The sequence below is a fragment of the Psittacula echo genome, assembly GCF_963264785.1.
Source record: "Psittacula echo genome assembly, chromosome: 4".
Lineage (NCBI taxonomy): Eukaryota > Metazoa > Chordata > Aves > Psittaciformes > Psittacidae > Psittacula > Psittacula echo.
Genome location: NC_137738.1, coordinates 96,764,101 through 96,779,375, shown reverse-complemented (window position 1 = coordinate 96,779,375; position 15,275 = coordinate 96,764,101).

Here is a 15,275-nt window from a genome sequence, read left to right as displayed (position 1 = left end):
GGGAGAGCAGAGCAGTGCACTAAAAAGCAAATGACCATCTCTGAGGAAGTATCCTGGTATTTCTACACCAGAGAAATGGCAAGTAGTTTTCACTGTGTTTACCTGCAAGGACACAGCATTCAACACGGTTTCTTTAGAGACAATGAAAAGCCAGTCTGCGTCCTCTACATGGACTCCATAGTGCTGCACTGTCCCCTCTGCATGGAGATGTAACAGGTCTAGCCTCCTAAAAATCTGCTTGGCACTTTCAAAGTCATTGTCAGATCCCATTGACAACAGACCCCAATGCTCTTTTTTTCTTATACAAGGACAAAACAAATATCTGAGATTTATCTTTCATTTATAATATCTAATTTTACTAGGAAGCAAGTAACTTTTAAATATGGACAATATTTGACTTATTTTTAGTTTTATTTCTAATCAATATCCCAAGGAATATTTTAAGCATTTTTGTTAATAGTGACTTCAAGCATTAAAATATGTGATTCTTATGCCAAATATTTAATGTAGTGTAGTGAATAGTTTGTACTAGGACTAAATCTCAACAGAATGTGCAGAATTTCTCTTTAAAAATCTGGTGCTTTTCCGCAGCAATTAACTGTACTTTCTACTCACATTATGATGGAGTCTGGTTTATAGGAATCTCAAAGCAGTCTGAATCCCACAGGATGCCATTAAGGAGCTTGCAGAAGACTTGTCAACAGCTTATCAACACCTCGCCTATTCACCACCTAAAACTCATTATGACCGTTTACCAACGACATTGCAGTATTAGCTGCAGGGTGATCACAAAAGAGGCACCAAAATATCTGTAAAGCACAAGAAAATGTAAACAAAACAAAAAAAGATGCTTTTCCGCCTTCCTTTTCTTTCTAAAATTTCTTTTTCTTGGTGCTGAGCTCCATCTGCTGGATGGTGCCAGCTCTCACTGATACCCATCCCCAGGCAGAATTACTGAGGCAGATCTTGCTCCCACATACAAAGACAACACATTTTATATAAGTATCCTCCGAATCCTCATAAAATGTAGGCGACTGATGTATGTTTTATCATTTATTCCTAAACACTGGAGAGATGCTCAGTATGTCAACGGGTTTTGTACTGTGGTTGAAGTGCTAAAATAAATCAGTAGTCAGTGTTACAGCTGCATGCTTGTGTATCGGGCACTAATCTGCTCTTACCACCAAGCAAGCACTGTCCAGAATATGGCTGTGAAAGGGTAAGTTCTAATCCTAATTATCAGCTTTATTATTATCATGTTTATAATATTATCATGTTTACTTGCTATTAGAAGATACAGACGTAAAAATAGGGTTTTAACCTTCCACATTTGTTTTAGACTTATTACCCTGCCTTGTAATGTAGCAGCCATACTCTGGCATATTTGCTCCTTAACAAATTCCAACCAAATTTCTCCTAAAGTTCTGTTTTCACTGACTCCAATACTTCCCCATTAGAGACAGACATGTATGCGGAAAACACAATCCCATCTTCTAATCCCCAAGACACCTACTTTAGATGTCTTACCAATTGCATGCATGTAAACTGCCACATTAAAGTGCCAACTCTGGTCTTTATTAGCTGTTTCTTTTCCTTTTTCTTTTTCTTTTTTTTTTTTACATTAATTTCATGAAGATTAGTTTTATGACAGGCATTTCACAAAAATCACTAGGAAAAACCACCAATATATTTTTATTATGTGTGCTGTCACTAACATACAATTATTATCCATGTGGAGCTGAGTACAGTTATGAAGAGAACTGTATGAATTATTTTCAATACAAAAGTAGCCTTGACTGAGCTACAGCTTGAAAATGAAATATGATAAAGAAGGAAGCCTTTCTTCTAGAATTGCAGGAGAGGTTTGTCACAAATGCCCTGATTCCTATCTGAAATTGAAGCAAAATGGAGGTGTTGCTGAAGGCAAAGGCAAGACTAAGTTGTTCAGAGGGAGTAAGAAAAGAAAACCACAGGAAAAAAAAAGAAAACCACAGAAGACCACTTTTCTATCCACATGCCCTAAAATTCAAGCCAGTTACTCCTTGAAAGACAGGTGACAATCAAATCACCTCACGAAAATTTCCAGGTTTTGTTTTTCCTTTGGTAGCATAGGATATGCAGATCAAGTAGAATGTACAGTCTACAATTCTTACAGTAAATCAATTCCTTCTACTTTTTTTTTTTTTTCTTAGTGCCATTTCAAATGATAATATTAATGATTTTTGAAACAAAGAAATAGATTGCTGGGGGACAGAATAAAAAAGTGGAAAACCATTTTATGCTATTGATACTCAAAAGATGAAATCAACGGCACTAGCATTATTGTTTTCCAGATTGCACAGTGCTATTACCACTGTGTTCCTATAGAAGTAGAAATGAAAATAAGATACATGGAAAAAGGGAAGGAGCCAATGCTCTCACCGCCAGAGAAAAAATGTTCTTCTAACTCATGGTAATGCTAAAACACATTTACTGAGTCAATTAAGGAGTCATGGCATAATATAGATTGAAATGGATCTTTGGAAGTCATATGGTCCAACTCCTCACTCAAAGTAGAGCCAATTACAAAGCTGAGTCAAAATTTATGATGTTGCTCAGGGCTTTGCCAAGTCAAATTTCGTATCCATGGATGGAGATCCCACAGCATCTCTGGGAAACCCATTCCAGTGTTTCACCACCCTTGTCAGAGTAATTAGTTTTGTCCTACTACTTAATTGGAATTCTGACTGTCTGCAAATTGTGCCTGTTGCCCCTAGCATTAAAGGCTGTACACCTCCAAGTGGAATCTGGCTTCATTTTCTCTATAAATATCCACTAAACAGTTGAAAAAACATCTGTTTGCTCTTCTCCAGGCTGCACGAACCCATCTCTCTGCATCTGTCTTCATGCCATGTGTGCCAGCCCCCCCATCATGTTGATAGCCTTCTGCTATATTTGATTCAATCAATTGCTGTCTTATTTGTGCTGGGGAGCACAAAATTAAACACAGTACTTTAGATCATAGAATCATAAGATGGTTTGCGTTGGAAGGGACCTTAAAGATCATCTAGTTCCAACCTTCCTGCCACAGGCAGGGACACCTTCCACTAGACCAGGTTGCTCCAAGCCCCGTCCAGTCTGTCCTTGAACATTTTCAGGGATGGGGCATTCACAGCTTCTATGGGCAACCTGTGCCAGTGCCTCACCACCCTCACAGTAAAGGATCTCCTCTAAATCTACCATCTTTCAGTTTAAAGCCATTACCATTAAAGATGCAGTTTTGTTAAGTGCTACACTGAATAGACAGCAGTAATCATGTCCCTCTTCCTGATGGCTGTGGTCTTTCTAATACAGTCCAGTATGCTCTCAGGCTTCACTGCAATACATACAAATCAGTTGCATATAAACTGAACACTGGTGGGTACTTTTTTTCTATAATATAACTGTAATGTTTCTGTGTTGGATTGTAACTGAATTTCCAGATAAAAACTGTAGTTAACTTCAGTTACTATTTAACGAATAATCATATCATGGAAACCATGTTATTTATTCTTAAGATAATATCAAGGAAATTCTATAAGCTGGAGAATCCCTCCTATGCATTGTACAGCAAAATATCCTGTGGGCAGATACACAGCAAACGTAACTGCAGTAGAAGCACATACCACTTTGCACTTCTGTAGTTAGTTTTATCCAACACTAATGAAGCTTTGTAGAACTCCTACAGAGCGGGTAATTATTACATCCATTTTGCAGAGGGGGAGGAACTGAAGCATAAATAAGAAATAGAATTAATTTTAAAGTCTGCAGTGGTGGCCTAAATGACCTCTTACTGAGTGGGAGTTTAGGAATGATTTAATTAGAGAAGAACTAGGTCAAGGCCAAGTGCTTTTGAAAATCTCACACTACCTTTTCTAACTCAAGGTCAAGAAGAGAACAGAAGTCAAGAGAAGGCCTTCCTTCTAATCCTGTAATTTATTTTGAGTGCATATTATAAACAGTGAATCAGATTTCTTCTCCCCAGGTGCTAACATTCCCATTAAGAGCAAGACAGAGTGAAAAGGGGGAAAATTGGTTAATTCTGCAGTTCAGGAATGAGGGGGAAAATAGCCAGCTAGATAGATGGAGGTAGTAGTAGATATTATTGTTGAAACTATTTCAGTAATTTAGATATTCAGTGCTTTGTCTACAGCATGTCAGTGCTCAGGACATTCTTCACCCATTTCAGAAAGATAATTTTCCATGAACCTCATTTTTATCAGTGCAAACTCTTAAGTTACCCTTTTAACAACATATTTCCATAGCATGATTAGGCAGTTTACTTAATTTCAAATCCTGAAACGTCTTCTAGAAGAGGCAAGGTTTTTTTCTTTTTACTTACAGTAGGAAAATTTTTGTCAAAAGTGAAATAAAAGATCTCAAAAATGTTCCTGGGTGAATGGGGAAATTCATTTAGTTGTTTTCTTGAGCAATATTTCAAGAATAAACTTGAAGACCTTAAAATTAGGGGTGCTTATTATATCATAACAAAAATTAACACTCTTGAAAATGTTGACTATGAATTAAAATGTAACTGAAAAATCAGGAAATAGCTATACGACGATGACTGCCACAAGGTGGCACTGTTTTATGCCACCTGATCTATTCTGTGTCCTAAAAACCAAATAGGCTAACATTATAAAACCAGCAAAAGATGCATATACAGGCTTATAAAAAATAAATAATAATAATAATAAATTAACAGGAAATATTAAAAAGTTAGATAAATAACAGATTCAGTAGAAACAGAGTACATTGAGCAATGACATATCTTCACTGATGTTATCAAGAGGCAGGCAGGGACTGGAAGTAAAGAAAGATAGTTGGTCTGGTTCAGAATAAGCAAGAACCCATTAGTACAATTGCCTAGTATTTAAACTTTCGTTGTAAGTCTTCAGGTTCAGGAAATAATACTTAATTGTCCTCACAGCATTTCTCAACCTTTTTCTTTTCTTTGAAAATTTATCTGCACTATCTGTTACGGTCAGAAAAAATATTTTGCAAGAGGAAGAAGTTCTGTAGTATGGACACTTACACATTTGTGAAAGCCTAACAATAATTTTACCCAAGCTTCCCAGAACATGACACAAAGTACCATGTTTTGATCCTGGGGAACAGGAATTTGTTTCATGTTGAGAGAAAGGAGGATCAAAAGAGCTTCTCAGGCACACTCAATACACTCAGCTTGGCATTGGTGGTTGAAACTTAAGACAGTTGATGCTTATTCAGACCTAGAAAATTTTGGCTCTTCTATTGGTGGGTTGCTCCATAAAGCTCAGGTAGCTTTCTTCTCCACATTCCTGCACAAGGGAGGGCATGTCCTGCAATTTCTCTGCATTCCTCAAGGAACAGGTTGTTACTAAGGGCATATGGAGGAAGGCATTCACTCCCACTGACTTCACTGCGAAAACATAAGCCATTCAATTTTGGTCTGATTAGAAATCATAAGTTCAACATAGAAGTCCTGCTGAGGAGTGTGTCCCACATTTCATATATAGCCCGTCTTTCTGTCAATACAGGTGATGGGAAGCTTTCTTACTTGTGGGAAAATGTCTAGCTACAATTTTTTTTTTTAGCATATCTTTGAAATACAGGCCTAGGATGGTTGTTCTTCAAGTTTTGAGTTGCCGCTCATCACAAGTATATCTTTGTTTTCACATAAAGCCAAAGATAATAGGAACGTCCCTGATGAATTTCAAGGAATCTTGGAAATCCATCCCTTTTGGATTATTTAAATATTACCATTATTTTTTCTATTTATATTATGTATTTGGAACGTGCATGAAAAGCAAATGCTTTGATAGAAAGTGTACATATGCACTTCTCAACAAAGAAAGATCAAACTCAATAAGCACTGCAAGAAGCCTTTCTAAAAAATAGTGATTTGTTCATTTAAAATGTTTTCCATCCGGTTCTTAATAGAATCATAGAATTGTTTAGATTGGAAAAGACCTTTAAGATCATCAAGTCCAAGCATTAACCCAGCGCTGCCAAGTCCACCATTAAACCATGCCCCTTAGTGCCACATCTACATACATTTTAAATACCTCCAGGAATGGTGACTAAACCACATCCCTGGGCAGCCCGTTCCAATGATTGACAATGCTTTCAGTGAAGAAATTTTTCCTAATATCCAACCCCAACCTCCCCTGGAGCAACTTGAGGCTGCTTCTTCTTGTCACAGAATCACAGAATCCCAAGGGTTGGAAGGGACCTCAAAAGATCATCTAGTCCAACTCCCCTGCAAGAGCAGGGTAACCTAGAGTACATCACACAGGAACTTGTCCAGCCGGGCCTTGAATATCTCCAACGTAAGAGACTCCACAATCCCCCTGGGCAACCTGTTCCAGTGCTCTCTCACTCTCACAGTAAAGAAGTGTTTCCTGATGTTCACATGGAACCTCTTATGCTCCAGTTTACACCCATCACCCCTTGTCCTATCACTGGACATCACTGAGAAAAGCCTAGCTCCATCATCCTGACACTCACCCTTTACATATTGGTAAACATTGATGAGGTCACCCCTCAGTCTCCTCTTCTCCAAGCTAAAGAGACCCAGCTCCCTCAGCCTCTCCTCATAAGGGAGATGTTCCACTCCCTTAATCATCTTTGTGGCTCTGCGTTGGACTCTTTTCTTGCTTGGAAAAAGAGACTGACACCCACATCACCACCCACTATGGTGAAAAGCACTGCGATAGTCTTAAAAACCCATGACACCATTGATCAAATGTCCATTCACCACAACTATAGGAAAAAACCTTTGCAGCCATTATTTTATCCTCCTAAAAGCAGAAAAAAAAAAAAAGGAATAGGATGAAGGAGTTGGGGTACTTTATCAAATCAGGAAATTAATAATAAAGGTGAATCTTGGAAAAGGGTTTCTCAGCTTGTATCTTTTTGCTGGGAAGGAAGAAGAGATGGGGGTGGGGAACAGACATAGCGGTTAGAAGATTGGCTCAGGACCCTGAAATACGTGTTTGTACACATGATCTGCAGACAGTCCAGTCTTGTCATGTCTCTAAGCAGTAAGATATGTAATATGCACTTGCACTAACACAGAGTAAGTTGCCTCAAGTATGCATAAATTTTAAACCAGATCTGAATCTTTCTTTAGTAATTGCATTATTATCACAGTAAGTAGGGGAATAAATATTGTAATAGGTTTAAGACCCTCATAAATCTTATTATTTTTCAGTATTCATATGAAAATAATATCTAAGGATTATTTATATTCAGAATTCTGACTATGTTCAAAAATTCTGTGTGGGCAAGGTCTTCACCTGTAATAATCACCTTTCAGTATTTTTTCAAGGGTCAGTGATGACAGAATGTAGAAATCTCTGGATTCATTTGCATTATATTTCTATGTAGACCGTGCATTTTTTCCAGTGCTTGTTATCAGTATGACACTAAAGGTTATAAATAAAACAGTAAAAAATACATGTTTCTTGAGCATAAACTAAATCTAGAAATAACTTGGGTTGAGTTATGAAAAAAAAACCAAAAAAAACCTTTGGCCTTTCCATTAGAATGGAATTGCCACATGCAACATGAATATATTACCTGAACTCAAGGTATTATAAAACATGCCACAAATTATATATAAATCTTTCTGGTAATTCATGACATTCATTAAAAAATGTACAGGCAGCATAAGATACGATTTTAAAATGGAAAATTGATGTTTTGGAGATTGGAAACAAAATAATATTTATGGAACTTGAAAATTGGGCTTTTTTGCATTTTTTTTACTCTACTTTAGGGTCATTAGAAGCATTTCAAAATGACTGAACGAGTCTACTATAGATTATCGAATTTTACATCACAGAAAGAAACATTCTATAACACAAACAATAATGACAGGTTAGTAATGGGCCAAATACCACATTTAAAATGTCTGAATTTGGCTGTTATAGTTCATGCTATTGAAGATGTGGGAGATTCATTTATTCATTAAACATGCCAAAGTAAATGTATAGCAACAACATTCCTACATGGTAACATTTGAGGTCAATGTGCAAGTGCTGCAAATTGATGTATAAATTTATATGCAGAATGATACAAATTAGTTATGTTGGACAGGAACCTGAAGAAGGTTCAGGGCATTTACCTTACTTAAGTCTCTTGCATTGACAATCTTCTCTGAACTATATAGTCTTGCTGAATAATAAAAAAAAAAATAAAATTAGATAATTGTTTAGACTTTATAAAATATGATTTCTCCTTTGCAGTTACTGAGCGGCACTGAGTAGGAATGGGATTCAAATCCAGATTTGGACATCCTAAGAATAATTCAGTCATTGCAAAAATTACCATCTGCTGCTATTTAAGAAATTACAGGACTTTGGAAGACTTGTGTTTTTATAGCAGCTGTTGGGGGCAAGGTACGATCCTCTGGGGCATCTCATACACCTTTATCTACTTATATGCAGGGGCAAATCAAGTTTTATTGACTATAACAAGATTTTTAGACACCAAGTACATGTACAGACTCCTACAGGTAGAAACCTAAGCATAGATATCTCTATCTGGAGCTGAATCCCACCCTAGATATGTTTTTACAAGGACAGTAGGAAGCTGATGTCGTTGCACACACATTGGAATGTAGGATTGTTTGATACATCTTAGAGTTTGACCCAGTCCCTCACTGCTGCTCCAGAATGGCCTGGATCACTTACATCATATTTGACAAACTTCTGCAATTCTTTCAAATAACCACGGCATCTCGAAAAGCAGTGGATGCCTATGTTTGAGCAAGTGAGTAGAGGATATTTGGTATTTATGAATCCCTTTACAATACAAAAATGGCTCAGCAAGCACCTAACACCTATAATTTTTCCTAGCACTGTGTAGCTTTAAGATACAATCCTTTCACCTCCACCACTCCATTCTCCACGCTCCATTCTTCACCCCCCTACCCCCCCTCCCTTTGTGGAATGCTTTACATAGCCTGCTCTCTGCTTTCAGATAGTTTAAATGGTATTCATTTGTCCTATTTTAGACATCTTCATGTGATCAGGTCTTATAGACTAATTTTATAGTCAAGGAGACTACGACACACTTCCAGACTGCAATTAACTCATCCTAAAGTATGTGGCTAAAATAGGTCAGATGAATCACATGCCAATTTGCCAATTTATCCTCATTGTCTATAAAGTGTGGCTAGCTCAGGTGCAGACATCCAAAGTCAGGTCAGATGAATCATGTAATACAATATCCCTCAAGGACAGAGTTGAAGGGAGGAGTTACATTCCTTCTCAAGTGACTTGTTACCAGAGTGTCTGCGGCTGTCAGAAGTCAGAAAGATTAATTCTACTTACATATTTGTATAAAGGGTGATTGTCATTTCACGTTATTATTTATAAGTCTCAAATAAAGCTTCACACTCAGAAAATTGGTATACTGTTATCAATATTTGACTGAGCATTTTTTGATCACCCAAGAATTTTAAACTAGTTTGGATTAAAACCAGGCATATAATCATAGAATCATAGAATAGTTAGGGTTGGAAAGGACCTTAAGATCATCTAGGTCCAACCCCCCTGCCATAGGCAGGGACACCCCACACTAAACCATGTCACCCAAGGCCTCATCCAACCTGGCCTAATAATAATCATTATACTATATTATGGCCTAACATAATCATGTTTTCACAGTTAGTCTTGAACATATGACACAAAATTTATGTTGGTTTTATGTCTTTCTGACCATCTCTATGCTGAACATGGGAGGACAGCAAGCATTTGAGGCAGCATAAAGTGGATCAGATAGACAATGACTTGCTATGCACAAAACCTATTACTGCAATGTCCATGCCTCACATAAATTAATCATTAAAAGAGACTTGAACTTACACAGCTGGTTTATACAAGAATAGTTATTATTATCATGTGTTCGTTTTATTTTCATCTGGTGCTAGGAGTCCTAAACCTAAATTTACTACATTCTCTAAACAAAGACTGAAATGCGAATAACGCCTTGCTGGGGTGAATATTTTACTAAATGTTTTGGTTCAGCATGGAAGAATCCCCTTCTCTTTTCCCCCAATTCATCAAATATTCAGTTATGCAAACACAGTTCCTTGTGAAACTGGACTGTAAGCAGTTCAGTGAAATTATGGGAGTTAAAAATAACCGGCATAATCTGAAAGTCCAGCAAATAAGAAGAGAAGAAGGAGTAGAAAGCAGGAATGAGGAGGATGAGTAGGCTTCACTGTCAAACTGGCTTCAGTGTCAAGAAAATGCCACGTTTGCTACTAGGCAGTAATAACTGCATACAGCCATGACAAAAGCACACCATGTTTCTAAAACTCAAGAGGCTTGAACAGTTGCATAATGACAGGAAAGCCAAAACACCTTCCTCATGGAATTGAGGACCAAGAAACCCATAAAGAAGGAAAAGACATGGAGGACTGAATAATCTTTGAATATCCTTCAAAGGCAGTTCTAAAGAACTATACTGAAGTTCAGGTAAATACCAGCTCTTCCACAGCCTGAAGATTTAATACTGAAGGAGGTACATACATATCCTTAGCCAGAGGACTATGAAGCCGTGATAAGTTAGATGAAGGATGAGAGAAACCTTTAGAATCTAAACATTACATAAATACATGTGTTCCTATATTTACATTAAAACTGTGTTTTACAAGCCTTTATGGACGTATTGTTTATCTTTGCTCAAATGCCTTCATAATGAGAAGACTGATCTCTTTGAAGCTCTCAGTTGGGTGACCTGGTTCTGCTCCCCATTCCCTGAGCCTGGAACTTGCAACAGTTGGACATCATACTAATGGATCAAAGTTTAGCTGTGTTTAACTCTTTGCTATTTCACATGACTTGAAAACAGAGAGACAGAAAATAGAGTTTCAAAGAAAGGAAAGGAAATGAGATATAGAAAATAACCTGTGTTCTGCAGTAGTCAAGGAGGTGTGAATCTTTATTAAAAGTGATTTTATGTGGTTTAGGATTTTTTTAGCTCTATTTTTAAAGCACATTAGTGATTATTTTAACTTGGTTTTTTTATTGTACCTTCATGCATTCTGTAACACCTATAACTATTCTATCTCTGGAAAAGTTATATTTCAGGGGTTTTACCATCTTGAATTTTGCACCCTAGATTTTCCACAAAAAAAACAAAGGAACACTACAAAATTTAAGCAAATATTCAAATGAAAGACAGCCTCTATTAAAAAGAACACCTTGAAATAAGCCAGTAGACCTCCCAGGAATGTTCTATTCCAAATATTGTCATAGCTGGAATGAACACCTCCTGCAGCCCAAGCCTGCTACCGTAACTGGTCTGATTTTGTTACAAGGCAACCCAATATAGGAAAAAAAACCCAACCAACCCAACCCAAAACTAAAAATCCCCAAAACCAAGAACAGTAGTGAAATTTTAAAGATGTTCAATGACTCTTAAGGGCTATAATCACTGACTATGACACAGACATGTAATGTTCTTAATGTCCCTTCCTATAGTCAGCACTTTAGTATGTGCAGCAATTTATTTATTTATTTTTAAAGAAGATCCAATTTCAGTAGAACTTTTGCAAGGGCTTTTTAGAACTGGTTAAATAGAAGCTGCCACAACCCATATTTACCAGTTGTTTGTACAGTGAAGCCTTCTCTATAGTGACCTCTCTGGTGGCAGTTGGGTCACCAGCCCTACACTTTGTTACGTTTCTTTCAGCAGTATAAACAAAAGCTAACTGAAAGTATATACCTACAAAGAAGAAAAGCCATAAGCTTGATCAAGAACTGATGTGTATGTTTACAAATGTCTATAAGTGCCACGTACGGGCCTCTGAGGCAAAAAATGATGAAATGACCCAACAGATATTTCAGGGCTGCCAGGAACACCAGCCACTGATGAAAATTCAGAACAGATCTGACCTTAAAAGGATCATTGGATTTTTAAATAGCTATAAAGAAAAATTATTACTATTTTTTGACACAACCAGTGAGAAGACAAAATTTAGAAACTTTGCTTTTCTTAGAAAACTCTTTGCTCAAGCCTGGATTATCCTAGTTTCCATTAAAATTCATATTTCTTACAGACATAGGTTTACAGAATAATTATAACAAGAATGAATTTTGCAGGTCTTGGCCCTGCTGCATCATGGCAGGGGCTGTGACTGACCCCGGTCCTCCATCCTGGGCTCTGGCATTGGGAAACTGAGCCTGGGGAGTGAGGGCATCCTCGATTCTCCACACACCTGACCTGGCCAAGAACCCTACTGCTCCCTGATATGTCATTTGAAATGCAGGAAATCCCAGCTATTCCCAGGATGCCTTCTGCAGAAAACGAATGGGAGAAGCTCCATACTCCATATCCTTTGCACAGGACCAGCAAGGATATGGACCAGCAAGGATATGGACCAGCCTCTATCACAAGGAGCAGCCAGGCTGTCAGGTAGAGGTGCCTTGCTCTCTGTGTGCATCAGGAATGTGTTGGCAGTTTATGCCCTCACATGGCTGAAGCAAAGTACCTATTTCTGCTTCCTAGAATGGGCTTAACTTGTAAAATAAGGGTGTAGATGCTTGCTTTAAAATGGCAGCAGTTTTAAGCAAAGCCTCAAATCAAGGCCATAGGAAACATTACCAATGAAATGTGGAGGTATCTGTGAAATACTGGGGATTTTGAGAACTGCTTTCCAGATTAAGCCATCAAACTCCAGCCTCATCTCAAATTACCACAACTTGCATTCATCACCACAGGTGAAACCTGTATGTTTTTTTAAGATGACAGCTGCTACAGAAATGTTACATTTTTCTCAAATTTATTGTAAGATTTCTTTTTTCTTTTTCTTTTATAACATGTATCTATGCTGATATTCCTGATCCATTACTGATGTTCTCAGGAATTTATCCAGGCCACCATGGCCATTATGCCTTACCGAAGTGCACAGAATGCACCACAGTCCTAACGTGCCCAGCTGTGAACGGAAAATGGGGATAAGGAGTCACATTTTTCCTTACTGTGTGAACGTAGTCTTTCTGTAATTAAAACTATTAGAAATTTTCTTCATCAGATTCTCTTTTGGGTCCCTGAAGTTCCACTCCCACCTTCATTAAAACTCAATCTGTGCGATGTTTTTCTATGCAAGGTATATAAAGTCTTCCTCAGGAACAATTGCTTGTGAAGTGATGAGGTTTTGTTGCACTGTAAAATAATCCTAATTTTTCTGTATGTACATAGGTTAGTTTACACATGCAAGTATTTCACAAGCAATTTGAGCTATATAAGCTCATGCTAATGTAAAACTGTCCCTTGACAGCCATAAGACCATGCAAATACAGTATTGTAAAAGTTTTAAGACTTCAAAATTGAATTCTTATTATTAGAGGGTTTTGGGGGTTCTACTATATGTACAAAAAGGCTTTAGCCTTAAGGAAAGGAAATCAGAATGCTCACATTTATATAAGAAAATCTAATAAATATTATTCTTCATTTTCAGCTCTTACTTTACAACTTCATGCCTCATGTTTTCTTGATAAAACTCCTCTTGGTATATTTGTGACTTTTCACAAACACTGCAGTCTAAAAGTTCACTGCCAGTTAACTTTGTCTTCTATCATTTTTTTTTCAATGACAAGAACGTGTGCACATGTGTTTCCTGCTCGAGGTGAGGTTCATATTTACAGGATATGGAAAGTTAGCATGACAAAAATAATGACTGTGTAGAAGGAAATTCACTTTCATTAACAGGCATCCTATTTACTCTACTGCCACCTCGCATGATATGCCATATACCATTTCAGACACTCAAGTTCTTTTGGTGAAAACTTCCTGCACAGAAAATGGAAACTTTAACAAAAAATACCAACAATAAAAATGACAAAAAGGACAAACAAACAAACAAACAAAAAACCCAGAAGCTGAGTTTACCCTGGAAAAAATGTATCAGTTAGATGTGTTCTTCAGATACATCCATGTAGCTCCCACTTAATCCACTCACCACATGTGAAGTTGATCCCAGAAAATTATACTGAATTATTTGGTATAATAAAAAAATATTAAAAAAATAACCTTTTTTTTATTATTTTTTTTAACCCACTGCATTCCGCTTACTGAGAGGCCTGGCTGTTCTCAGAACTGTTTTCCAAACCCTTTTAATTATGAGTGAAGCTTAATTCTTCTCATAGTTGCAGAGAAAGGATTTCCAGTCAGTAGAAAATCACCCAGGGAGATTGGACTATGATTCTCAGCAGCTATCTATAGGATTACTATGGGATGAAGAAGGAAAGCAGTAAGTTTGCAATCATAAACCCTCAAAAAACAGATCCAGAGACCCAGTCACCAAGTTCATAGCACATTCAAGCCAGTGGCTGGATTTGCAGTGATGGGTGAACTGAAGAGCTGACACTCTGTCAGCAGGGGGGAACCACAAGAACGAGTCATTTAAAAGAAATCATTTTCCATGCACTTAACACTACTATAAGCCCTTGGCACTTAAAAGCTGGGCTCCATGTGACTGCAACTTAGAGCAATGAAATTATATAAAACCAGGAGAAATTCCCATTAACTGGTGCAAAGATTTTTTCAAAGTTTTGTGTTTTGTTTTTTTTTAGGGTTTCTATAACAATCAAGGGGGAAATCTGTTTATTTGAGTCTTGCCAGAAATGGCACACTTTGCATTTTTGGTTTAAAAATTAAATATTCTGGATGCTGATTTTACTCAAGATTATAATCACCAGCAACAGTTCTTTTGCAAAGGCTGTTACACTAAAACTTAAAAGGACATGAGAAATTATATTCTGTGAAGCAAGATTTGACCATAAGTCAGCTCATACGAATTACTGAGAGTCATGGAATAATATACTTCTTTGCTCTATGATGCCTGAATTTAATTTTGCACAGTGATATGGATCACTGAAAATGACCATTTCCAGGGTTATGGAAGAGCTTGCTGCTGATTAGAAATCATAAAGTGCAACTGAATTTTTAGGAACAAAAAGGCTGAGAATCAGTTTAAAGATCTGAGGCTCTAGCTTTTGAGAAAAAGAATGTGTGAATGGTTCATTAGCTATTAAAACAGACCAAGTGTTACAACAGCAAGAGCATGTAGACCTTACTTGTGTAATAAAAATATGGGTGGTAACAAATCATATTGCTGTGAAGAGTAGATGAGGAGAGACGCCTACTGAAACCTAATGCTGCCTTTGAACTTTAAAATTTTGAGTTAATAAGCTCTGCACTGGTGCTGCTTCGCAAAGAGCTGTCATGAAGAGCAGACTGGTTCCACAGCAGAGCTACTT